Here is a 12,791-nt window from a genome sequence, read left to right on the forward strand (position 1 = left end):
CGCCCTCTATAGAATATTATTTTAATGTTTTTTTTAAGTATTTACTTGTAAATTTGATATTTTTGGTTACCGGATTATGTGCAATAGTTATATGTGGCAGTTATATTGACGTAAGCCAGTGTAAAGAAATTTCATTCAAATGTATATTCTGAATGTACAGGTGAATGACAATAAAGTTATCTATCTATCTATCTATCTATCTATCTATCTATCTATCTGTCTATTTATCTATCTATGCAGCTGTTTCTCTACAAACACTACTCAAAGGAAACATGAATGGAGCCATGTACCAGGACATATTAGAGGACAATTTAATCTCATTAGCCAAGAAATTGACTCTGGAGAGAAAGTGAAGTGTTTCAACAAGACAGCACCGAACACTGTAACCATCTTACATGCATTTGCCAACAACAGCTTTTTAGCAAATTGTTTGTGGTGTCTAAACACTTTTTTCATAATCAAATTTTAGCAATTTCACATTTTAAACATATATTGTTCATGCTTATGAGTACATTCTTCATATTTATATGTACAATATAAAGTCTTTGTGTAAATTTGAAGTGTGTATATATATATATATATTTTTTTTTTTTTTTTTTTTTTTTTTTAAACAATGACACACAGCAGTACTGACGTAAGAAAGGAAAAATCTGATGGTGAAAAAAATCAAAACCCAGTGAAAATCTGCCAGTCCACTGAGACTGTGCTATTAAACATTGATTTTACCAGAACATTTAGAGCTTTCAGATCTACAAATGCACTTTGATTACGATTAAAGTAATCACTGGAAGTATATTAAGTAACAAAAACACAAGTATCTTACACTTATAACAGCACACACAGCATTTCACCCATTATATATAGCTGAACAGTTGAGACAAAGGTACTGGCAGAACTTAAACTTTGATTCATAGCATCGAACTTTAAGTGGTGAATGACCACTTCTTTGATAGTTGATTATTTACAGAAGGATTAAGACCTAATTATTGGATTAATTTGACCTTCGGGGAATCCGTTTTAATGTTATCATGACTGTATGCTGACATTGGAGTGTCAGGAAGCCTATAACCATCTAATGTCTGACTTTGTTATAAGAAAAAGTCATTAGTCCCACTACTGTAGCCCATATGAGTCATGGTCTCATGTTGCTTTTTTAGGGTCTTGAAAAGAAAAAAAAAAATCCCACACCCAGCGAAAATTACACACTGGTCTTTCTGGAGAAGCAGAACTCATTACATAACTATGCAAACAAACAAAGCCAAAGCATAGCTAAGGTCGCTAAATTGCTATGTGTGCAACCATCAAATTACAAGGTAACATCATAGTTTATACAGCAATAAAAGCAATAATTATGTATTGTGGCTTCATAAAAGCGTTGAATATCAAATTTAGGTCTAAAAGGCCTCACGGTTTAATTTGTTCCATCATATCAAGGGGAATTAGTGTTCTTCCACTGGCTTAGTCTCAACAATAAAATATCTATAATTTTCAGGGAAATGTTGAAAAAGCAAAATTGAATTAACAGGACTGTTCTTGACCGTCGCTTTACCGCTAACAGTTTTCGTTTGATTGCTGTGTTTAATGGTTTAAAAAGGTCGTTTTATATGAGCATAAACAGTTGTGTCTCTGGAAATATTATGGTGCTCAAGGTTCTGCCAAACGTCTTTTATGACATGCCTGCCACATACTGTATATAGATTTTAAAATTTACAAAGCATTTAAAAAGGATCCTGTCTCTCTGCATTGGATGAAATACTATTGCCAACACCAGTAGCACAAAAAGCTGACACAGCCTCCATGCACTGTACCATTACTTTCATTTGGTTGTATTTGGTATTATCAACTAGCAGGCCACAACAAGGCTTATTAATAAACTTTTTTTAGGGCTACAGGGTGTCTGACAAAATCCAAAAACTGTTTAGGCAACCCAAACAGACGAGAGGTAGTTACAACAGCAAAGGATGGGGATACATATTATTACATTCAGATATATAATATATTAGTATTATATAGAGGATATTACATGGGTGTGTGAAGATAAGAAGTTTATCTTTGACTGGTGAACATATTCACGAGTGAGTGAAGCAAACAAGTGAAAATATTTTCAACATGAGAAGATAAACTTCATATCTTTGTGCCACCATGTAATATTCATTATATTATTTTTTTTGTAAATCGCAAGTTAATCAAAAGAATTTACATTTTTAACCGGTTCACCATTTTGACAACGTGCATCTAGTCAGTGGGAAAACACTGGGAGTGACATCATTGGAGTGAAATATTAGGAATTATTATACATATAGGTCACTTTTTCCATGGAATAAAAACATGTATCCTATTCCCTTCTAGTGGATTTATTGATGGTATGCGATATTGTTATCATTTCGCTTATCATCCGTGTATTACGCCACTCTCCCCAATGGAGAATGAGTATGCAATATTGTTACAATATTGCACATTGTCAAGGCAACAAGACCTCACATGTCAGAGACGTAAACCTTCCACATAGTGAGCGACAGTGACAATTTGTAAACAAACATGGGTGCCAGGTTTGCTTCGTTTAAAAATGGAAGATTTTGAGAGAATTTTGGCTGCCAGGTCGCTCTGTTGTATGTCGTTGTTGATGCTGATTTTAAGAGTAACTAAGTAAATTACACAGGGAAATTAATAATAATATTTGGCTTGACTGCACTAGCATTGGCCTTTGCTAACACTACACCAGCTGGAAGGTAACTGGACTGCCACACTAACAGCACCGAGTCGCAGGTAAGCTAGTGTTGGACTTTGCTAATACTACTGCTACACCAGCTGGAAGGTAACTGGACTGCCACACTAACAGCACCAAGTTGCGGGTAAGCTAGTGTTGGACTTCACTAACGCTACTGCTACACCAGCTGGAAGGTAGCAGGACTGCCACGCTAACAGCACCGAGTTGTGGGTAAGCTAATGTTGGACTTCACTAACGCTACTGCTACACCAGCTGGAAGGTAGCAGGACTGCCACACTAACAGCACCGAGTTGTAGGTAAGCTAGTGTTGGACTTCACTAATGCTACTGCTACACCAGCTGGAAGGTAGCAGGACTGCCACGCTAACAGCACCGAGTTGCGGGTAAGCTAGCATTGGCCTTCAAGAATGCTGATACGAAGAGAGTGTGTGTGTATAATAATAATAATATTGGCTGGCTTTTTTTGTGGTCTATCAGATATATTTCTTTTAGCTAGCATGATATTGAACTCATCTTCAACTCGTTCAATATCATGCTAGCTGAATGGAATATATCTGATATACCACCAAAGCCAGCCAATATTATTTAAATATGTCACTCAGATCCTTGATGTATTTTGTCTGAAAAATGTGAGTTTTTCAACACGAGAAGATAAACTTCATATCTTCAAGCCAATGTGTAATTTTCTTTTTATTATACACTACCGTTCAAAAGTTTGGGGTCACTTTGAAATGTCCTTATTTTTGAAAGAAAAGCACTGTTCTTTTCAATGAAGATCACTTTAAACTAATCAGAAATCCACTCTATACATTGCTAATGTGGTAAATGACTATTCTAGCTGCAAATGTCTGGTTTTTGGTGCAATATCTCCATAGGTGTATAGAGGCCCATTTCCAGCAACTCTCACTCCAGTGTTCTAATGGTACAATGTGTTTGCTCATTGCCTCAGAAGGCTAATGGATGATTAGAAAACCCTTGTACAATCATGTTAGCACAGCTGAAAACAGTTGAGCTCTTTAGAGAAGCTATAAAACTGACCTTCCTTTGAGCAGATTGAGTTTCTGGAGCATCACATTTGTGGGGTCGATTAAATGCTCAAAATGGCCAGAAAAATGTCTTGACTATATTTTCTATTCATTTTACAACTTATGGTGGGAAATAAAAGGGTGACTTTTCATGGAAAACACAAAATTGTCTGGGTGACCCCAAACTTTTGAACGGTAGTGTACAGACACATTCACAAACAAAAAGTGCCCAAATTTATCAAAACAATTCATCGATTTCCTCACGAGTGACATATAGAGATTTATGTCATAGTTTTGGATCTCCATGTCCCGGCTGTAGCTCATATTAAAAATACGATTGGTATATTTCAAAGTAAAACACTCGTGTTCTTATAATATATTAGTATTACTTTCAGAAAGGGGGGCACAAACCATGCAAACTGTCATTTAAATTTGTTCACTATTACTATCATAGCATACACTATTTGACCATTTTGTGATAATGAAGGAGCATCTACGAAACAGACAGAAGTTTTATGTAATATGACTTTGTTGGGACACGAAAAGTAGAAGAAGACTCAATAATTGTTATGGATAGGTAACAAAACTATTAGAAGTGGATATTTCCAAGTTGTTAACTTCTCATTCTCATCTCATTATCTCTAGCCGCTTTATCCTTCTACAGGGTCGCAGGCAAGCTGGAGCCTATCCCAGCTGACTACGGGCGAAAGGCGGGGTACACCCTGGACAAGTCGCCAGGTCATCACAGGGCTGACACATAGACACAGACAACCATTCACACTCACATTCACACCTACGGTCAATTTAGAGTCACCAGTTAACCTAACCTGCATGTCTTTGGACTGTGGGGGAAACCGGAGCACCTGGAGGAAACCCACGCGGACACGGGGAGAACATGCAAACTCCACACAGAAAGGCCCTCGCCGGCCCCGGGGCTCGAACCCAGGACCTTCTTGCTGTGAGGCGACAGCGCTAACCACTACACCACCGTGCCGCCCAAGTTGTTAACTTGTCTACTTGAAACACATTCATGATGCTTTGAGATACAGTATCTTTTCTGAAGTACTTTCCTGTCACGTTACCTTTTGGGTAATATTTGGCTTGACTGTGCTAGCATTGGCCTTCACTAACATATCGCTTGTTATCATATTGCTTATCCTCCATGTATTACGCCATTCTCCCCAATGGAGAATGAGCATGCAATATTGTTACAATATTGCACGTTGTCAAGACAACAAGACCTCACACCTCAGAGACATAAAACTTTCACATTAGTGAGCGACAGTGACAATTTGTAAACAAACATGGCCGCCAGGTTCGCTTCGTTTAAAAATGGAAGATTTTGAGAGAATTTTGGCTGCCAGGTCGCTCCATTGTATGTTTCTGAAGTACTGAGTCTTCAAGTACTTAGTCCTTCTGTACTTAGTCCTACTTGAGGCCAAGGACTTAGTCTTCTGAAGTACAGATATTGACTGAATCACATTCATATGGCACTCATCCTGCATCATTTTCATATGGTATTATACTGAATCACAATTGTATGATATTCATCCTGAATCATGCTCATATGATATTCATAATGAAGCACAGTCACATGATCTTCATACTGAATCAATTTCACATGGTGTTCATAATGAATCGCATTTGTATGATATTCATTCACATTTAATTTGCAAGTAGGCGCTCACTTGCATTAAAAACTTATAAAGCACCAATGCAATCTCCAGCTTCTACAACTTTATGTACTACACCGATTTACAAAGCTCTTATTGCAGCTGTTTCAATGATTTTCATGGTCTCAAACTAAAGTGAAAATTAATTTTGCATGTACAGTACTGTGCAAAATTCTTGGGCACTCTATTTGTTTCACATTTACAGTACCGGTCAAAAGTTTATACACCCCTACTCATTCATAGGTCTTTCTGTATTTTGACTATTTTCTACATTGTAGAACAATACGCAAGACGTCAAAACTATGAAATAGCAAATAGAACATATATGAAATTATGTGGTAAACAAAAAAAGTGTTTAAAAAAAACTATGTATGTTTCATATTTTAGATTCTTCAAAGTATCCAGCGTTTACCTTGATGATGCTTTGCACACCATTGGCATTATCTTAACCAGCTTCATGAGGAAGTCACCTGGATCACTTTTCAATTAACAGTTGTGTCTCATCAAAAGTTAATTAATGCAATTTCTTGCCTTCTTAATGTGTTTGAGGTCAAACGGTAAACAGTAAATAATAAAAATATAGTAAATATCCCTGTTCAACAACTGTAGTAATCCATATTATGTCAAGAACCAAACAACTACCGGTAAGTAAAGAGAAACGACATCCATCATTACTTTAAGACATAACGTGTCTTTTAATTCATAAAAATAAACAAAAAACTTTGAATTAGAAGGTCTGTCCAAACTTTTGACTGGTACTGAATTTTGTTATAGATTTTTATTTTATGACTTCTACATTATCGAGTCAGTACAAAAATATTTATATTCCGAATATTAGTTTTCCAGCACAAAATTACATGCTACAGGAAAAAAATGTGGTGGCACGGTGGTGTAGTGATTAGCGCTGTCGCCTCACAGCAAGAAGGTCCTGGGTTCGAGTCCCGTGGCCGGCGAGGGCCTTTCTGTGCGGAGTTTGCATGTTCTCCCCGTGTCCGCGTGGGTTTCCTCCGGGTGCTCCGGTTTCCCCCACAGTCCAAAGACATGCAGGTTAGGTTAACTGGTGACTCTAAATTGACCGTAGGTGTGAGTGTGAGTGTGAATGGTTGTCTGTGTCTATGTGTCAGCCCTGTGATGACCTGGCGACTTGTCCAGGGTGTACCCCGCCTTTCGCCCGTAGTCAGCTGGGATAGGCTCCAGCTTGCCTGCGACCCTGTAGAACAGGATAAAGCGGCTATAGATAATGAGATGAGATGAGGAAAAAAATGTCTGTATGCCAGTAAAGAAAGCAGCATATTACATAAGAGACACTTTTCAGATTAAAAAAAAAATACATAATGAAGGCTGCTGGATTTTGCTGCAAAAATAAGAAGCAAGTGTGATAGTCAAAGTGTCCAGAAGAACTGTGGCTGGTTCTGAAAGATGCTCAGTAAAACCTACAGCTCATTTCCTTGTAAAACTGCACAAAATCTAACTGTGACTTTTTTTTTTAAAGCAAAGGGTCGTCGCAACATATATTGACTTTGTTTCATTTACTGTTCTTTATAGGGTTTTTTGTAATGCAGAAACATTTAACTTCATTATTTTGAAGGCATCTTTGCTTTACAGCATTTCTTTTTCTGTGCCTAAGACTTACACTAATCTACACCTACAATGTTGTTTATAAAAGAAGGTTATATGTCACGTAAATGAATAGGAATGAAGTGGTTGCTTCATAGATGTCTGAAATGAATGTGCTATTAGTAATGAGCAACTAACAGCATGCAAGATTTCAAACAACAACAACAACAAACATTTACAGCAACTATACTGATAATTAAAGCATCCGCCCTTATTTCATTTCAACCCTTTCTGCATTTTGAAATAAGCCTTTTATAAATCCTGCAGCATTGCTTTATAAAGGATTTACGCAATGTATAAGAATGTGTTATAAAGCCCCAGTGGAGCTCTCATTTCATCTCAACTCATTATCTCTAGCTGCTTTATCCTGTTCTACAGGGTCGCAGGCAAGCTGGAGCCTATCCCAGCTGACTATGGGCGAGAGGCGGGGTACACCCTGGACAAGTCGCCAGGTCATCACAGGGCTGACACATAGACACAGACAACCATTCACACTCACATTCACACCTACGGTCAATTTAGGCTACATCCACACGACAACGGCAACAAGATGTTATTTAAAAATATATCGCGTCCAAATGGGCAACGATCAGTAAAATATCAGGTCTATATGGCAACGCGACGCTTGCTGAAAACGATGCAATACACATGCCACACCTCTAGGGGCGCTGTAAGACGGTCCCTTCGGAGACACCAGAACAATAGAAGAAGTAAGGACGCATGCGCATAAACTATTACGCGCGAGACTTCATATTAGCCACAAAGTCAGAAAAATCTGTTCGTAAAATTACATTATAATGACCAAATACAATGAAAAGTATTTTTCCAGTCTCACCTGTGAAAGGTAATCCCATGTGATCTTGTTTGGACGGCAAACCTGTTGGTACAGTTAAACGCAGCTAATCTTTATTCTCCGCTTTGACCTATCCAATATGGCGGCGAGGATGACGTATGATTCTACGCGGAAGGCGGCGTCTTTAATGGTCCGGAATAAATTGAATGCTACACGTTGATGGATTAATTTGTTGTTTCTCACCTGTGAAAGGTAATCCCATGTGATCTCGTTTGGACGGTAAACCTGTTGGTACAGTTAAACGCAGCACATGAATCTTTATTCTCCGCTTTGACCTATCCAATATGGCGGCGAGGATGACATATGATTCTACGCGGAAGGCGGCGTCTTTAATGGTCCGGAATAAATTGAATGCTACACTTTGATGGATTAATTTGCTCTTCTACGCCCTTTTTGAGGAATGTATTGTCGGACTTAAACCAACATATGAAGAGGTGAGATCTCTCCTTTTTTTCCCTATTTTTGCTGGCGGGATTGACTCTGCCCTAAGGGCTATTCTCTCTCTCTCTCTCTCTCTCTCTCTCTCTCTCACTTTGCACCATTACACAATAAATATTCACAGTGAAAATATTTTGTAAGCGCGTTTCATGAACCAAGTTATAGGATTTGTTGACAACTCGCATTGAGTTCATTACACTTCTACCAGGCGTGAAGCACTCACAGTCATGTGGTTGTGACGTCATCGTAAACAAATCCGTTCTACTCATCCAGACGACTTCACATTGGCAACGTTGCCAGATCTTTCCACTCTGGAACCCGTTCTCAAAAAGATTGCGTTTTGGGCACCCAAAACGCCGGTGCCATGTGGACGCCAGGCCTAAACGATAAGCAATTGTATCGGAGTCACCTGAATCCGTTGCTGTGTGGACAGGGCCTTAGAGTCACCAGTTAACCTAACCTGCATGTCTTTGGACTGTGGGGGAAACCGGAGCACCCGGAGGAAACCCACGCAGACAACATGCAAACTCCGCACAGAAAGGCCCTCGCCGGCCACGGGGCTCGAACCCGGACCTTCTTGCTGTGAGGCGACAGCGCTAACCACTACACCACCGTGCCGCCCCCAGTGGAGATACTTTTCAAATACAGTGTTTATGATTAAATTACAATTTAAAAAAAATCTTGTCTCCCTAGAATTCAGCCATCACAGTGTAATATTCAGTGTTTTTCTCGTGGACCTCCATACCCCTTCTCAAGGCTGGAAATAGTCAGTTTTATTGAAAGAAAGCTGATTGATCTCCTGGAAGAGCTTTCTTAAGAATGCTCAGTTCTGGCTTGCACATGCTGGTCTGTTGTATTATGTGAAGCAGCATGAGAAGGCTTTATGGACTCCAGTAAAGCAGTGTCTGATTGCATTAGCCGAGACACTGGGTCAGGATACTGGAACCACTGAAGGAGGGAGAATGGAGTTAATTGAATAGAGGAGAGGAGCTCAAGTGGTGTGTTCTCTGAACTGGGACTCGGGTTCAAGCCCCACTGAGCATTTAGATAGAAGTTACATGCAAAGGTTAAATGTCTTTTGTCTTATAAACATCCACTAGTGAAACTAAAATAATTAAAGTGTAAATAATTAAAAATAGAAATGATAGGCCTGCTGGTTTCAAAGTTTACATTTCTATTTCTGAATATTTAACAGTTATTCCACGAAATCGAGTCATAGATGAGCTGATAGCCGGCGAGGCGCATCGCGGCGAGTTGGCTATAAGCCACGTACGACGAGATTGAGTGGAATAATTGTTATGTTCTATCCACATTCACTGGATTTTGACAAACAGAGCATTTTTATTTTTATTTGTTGCAAATTCAATAAATAAAAACTTGATACAAAATGTCCGACAAAATCCTTTCCACTTAGGTGGACTTCTTAAAAACCTATTGATGGCTGCACAAATTGACTTTAGTGTTGGTTTATTTGTAGAAAGTGCCGTCTCGCTGTTGTGCCGAGGTATAGAATAGCTTTTGACGTTTATTTGATCCTTCCTTGGACATTTCAGTGATGTAATTTTCAAACTTCTTTGAGTTTTTGAACCAGTCTAAAAAAATTCAACAAATTTTAATGCGTAAAGATGAAGAATGTCAACAAACCACCAAAATGACAGTAGCAATTGGTGAAAAATGCTATAATAATTATTCTTGAAAAAAAAAGATACACATTCTGACCATCAAATACTTTTATTCCATATTTTTTGGGGGGTTGTGTTTTTTGGGGTTTTGTTTTCAAGTGGAGTTTTTCTTTCATCCTCGGTTGGTTCAGCAACACGTGCCACCATTTTGTTTTACTCTACTCATGGTATATAAGCTGATATCCTAGTAATAGAGTAGCCAATCAGAGTGTGTGATTGCTCATATCCAGTGAATGTGGCTAGAATAAAATATAAATATTCTCTAATTCTCAAAAACATGTTTGTCATATATTGTCTATAACTGCCTCCAGCCTCCTTCATACCCTTTGGACCCTTTGAAATTTTCTACTATTGATCCTGGTTGTAAGGATAATTTGCTGCCTCTATTTTCCCAACATACAGTATCTGTTATGTGACATATCATAGTATGCCAGATGTCATATCTGAGTGGTTCATGTCAAAACCTTTGAACAGCTATCTTTCTGTTGAATGTGCTTCAGATTTTGGATTGTTGCCTTGTTTCAGGATACAACCACATATAATTTTTGACTTTGTAAAAGTGCAAAACTTATAAAGAAGTGATGCTCGGGTTGATTTCTTTCTAGCCCAGACTGTAGATTCATGCAGCCTATCAGTGACGGTCAAGTCAATGATTACACAATGGAGCAACTCCAAGATAATCTCCAAGTTATATCCCCAATATTATTCAGCCTGCTTCACTGGCATATCAGAAACACATCATCAGCAGTGTTTGTGAAAGAGCAGAAGAAATACAGTTGTGGGTGTAATGAATGCAGACAAGTTGGACTATTTACTGTATTGTGCTTTTTTTTCCCCAAAATGGCTTTGAATGAAAGGCAGAACGGTGGTGTAGTGGTTAGCGCTGTCGCCTCACAGCAAGAAGGTCCTGGGTTTGAGCCCAGCGGCCGGCGAGGGCCTTTCTGTGTGGAGTTTGCATGTTCTCCCCGTGTCCGCGTGGGTTTCCTCCGGGTGCTCCGGTTTCCCCCACAGTCCAAAGACATGCAGGTTAGGTTAACTGGTGGCTCTAAATTGACCATAGGTGTGAATGTGAGTGTGAATGGTTGTTTGTCTCTATGGTGGGGTTTACATTAGACCGTATCAGCGGATCATCAGATTAACGTTTTTAAAACGATTCGCGTGCACACAGCAACGCCAATACACGATTCGCATGCACACAGCAACGCCAATACACGGATACGCTCGGCTCCGCAGGCATCCTGCGCTCCAAATCACTCCGCCCTGAACAGCGAGTGCCCTCTGGAGGGTGCGCACTCCGGCCCTGCGCAGCTCACAGAGCGCGCGAGTGAAGCGCACGAGCAGTGATTCGGGACTGAGCCGCTGTGTGTGTGATCTCAGTGCATATCGGGCATGCGCGTCACTTACCACTTGCAAGTGGAAGGATGGCAAGCCTAAAGACAATCATAACTACACAATGGGCAGTATTTGCATCAGTATTTGCAGTATTTTCATACTTTTATACTCTTTAATGAAAGGTGATACAAGGCGGAAGTCCGCGCCGTTTTTCAGCAGTCGCGTCACATGACCAACGCCAGCGAATCAGGAAGGTGGATGTCACAGTGACGTTGTCCAATGAGACGCCAGCTAGAGCTTAGCACAGCGTATCCGCGTATTCTGAATGTTTACACAGCACCGGAGCTGACACGATCTGGATTGAATACGTGGACCCTGGCGGATTCCCGTTTCCCGGGGTTTCCAGGCGTTTTAATGTAAACGGACAGTGCATCCACGAAGAAAACGAGACAGATACGGTCTAATGTAAACTTGGCCTATGTGTCAGCCCAGTGATGACCTGGCGACTTGTCCAGGGTGTACCCTGCCTCTCGCCCATAGTCAGCTGGGATAGGCTCCAGCTTGTCCGTGACCCTGTAGAAGAGGATAAGTGGCTACAGCTAATGGATGGATGGATGGGCTTTGAATGAGAAATGTAGATGGACTAAGCACACATTGTCCAGTCAAAATACAAATGATACAAAAGGACAGAGGAGGGAACAGTTTTTCTTTTGAAAGCATACAGCTTTTCTGTTTAACACATTTGGTGTCCGGGTGAAAGGTCTTAGTAGTGCATGACAAACTTGTAATTCTTTTTTTTTTTTTAAGTATTACACTGGCTGTCTGCTTTTCAGTGTGTTCATGTGCAACAGTTTGCCCCATATCATTCTTATTATGCCACTTAGGTGACCTCTTGATAACAACAATTGCTCAACAATAATAGTTTCATTGTTGAACTACTGATACATATTAGATTTCAACCCTCCCATCTAACATCACGATCATTCACCAACCCTTCTCTACATCATCTATCAATGAAATAGAATCACTAAAGAACCCACAGTGAGTTGATATATATATATATATATATATATATATATATATATAATATATATGGGGCGGCACGGTGGTGTAGTGGTTAGCGCTGTCACCTCACAGCAAGAAGGTCCAGGTTCAAGCCCCGTGGCCGGCGAGGGCCTTTCTGTGCGGAGTTTGCATGTTCTCCCCGTGTCCGCGTGGGTTTCCTCCGGGTGCTCTGGTTTCCCCCACAGTCCAAAGACATGCAGGTTAGGTTAACTGGTGACTCTAAATTGACCGTAGGTGTGAATGGTTGTCTGTGTCTATGTGTCAGCCCTGTGATGACCTGGCGACTTGTCCAGGGTGTACCCCGCCTTTCGCCCGTAGTCAGCTGGGATAGGCTCCAGCTTGCCTGCGACCCTGTAGAACAGGATAAAGTGGCTAGAGA

The sequence above is a fragment of the Neoarius graeffei genome, chromosome 24 (assembly GCF_027579695.1).
Source record: "Neoarius graeffei isolate fNeoGra1 chromosome 24, fNeoGra1.pri, whole genome shotgun sequence".
Classification (NCBI taxonomy): domain Eukaryota; kingdom Metazoa; phylum Chordata; class Actinopteri; order Siluriformes; family Ariidae; genus Neoarius; species Neoarius graeffei.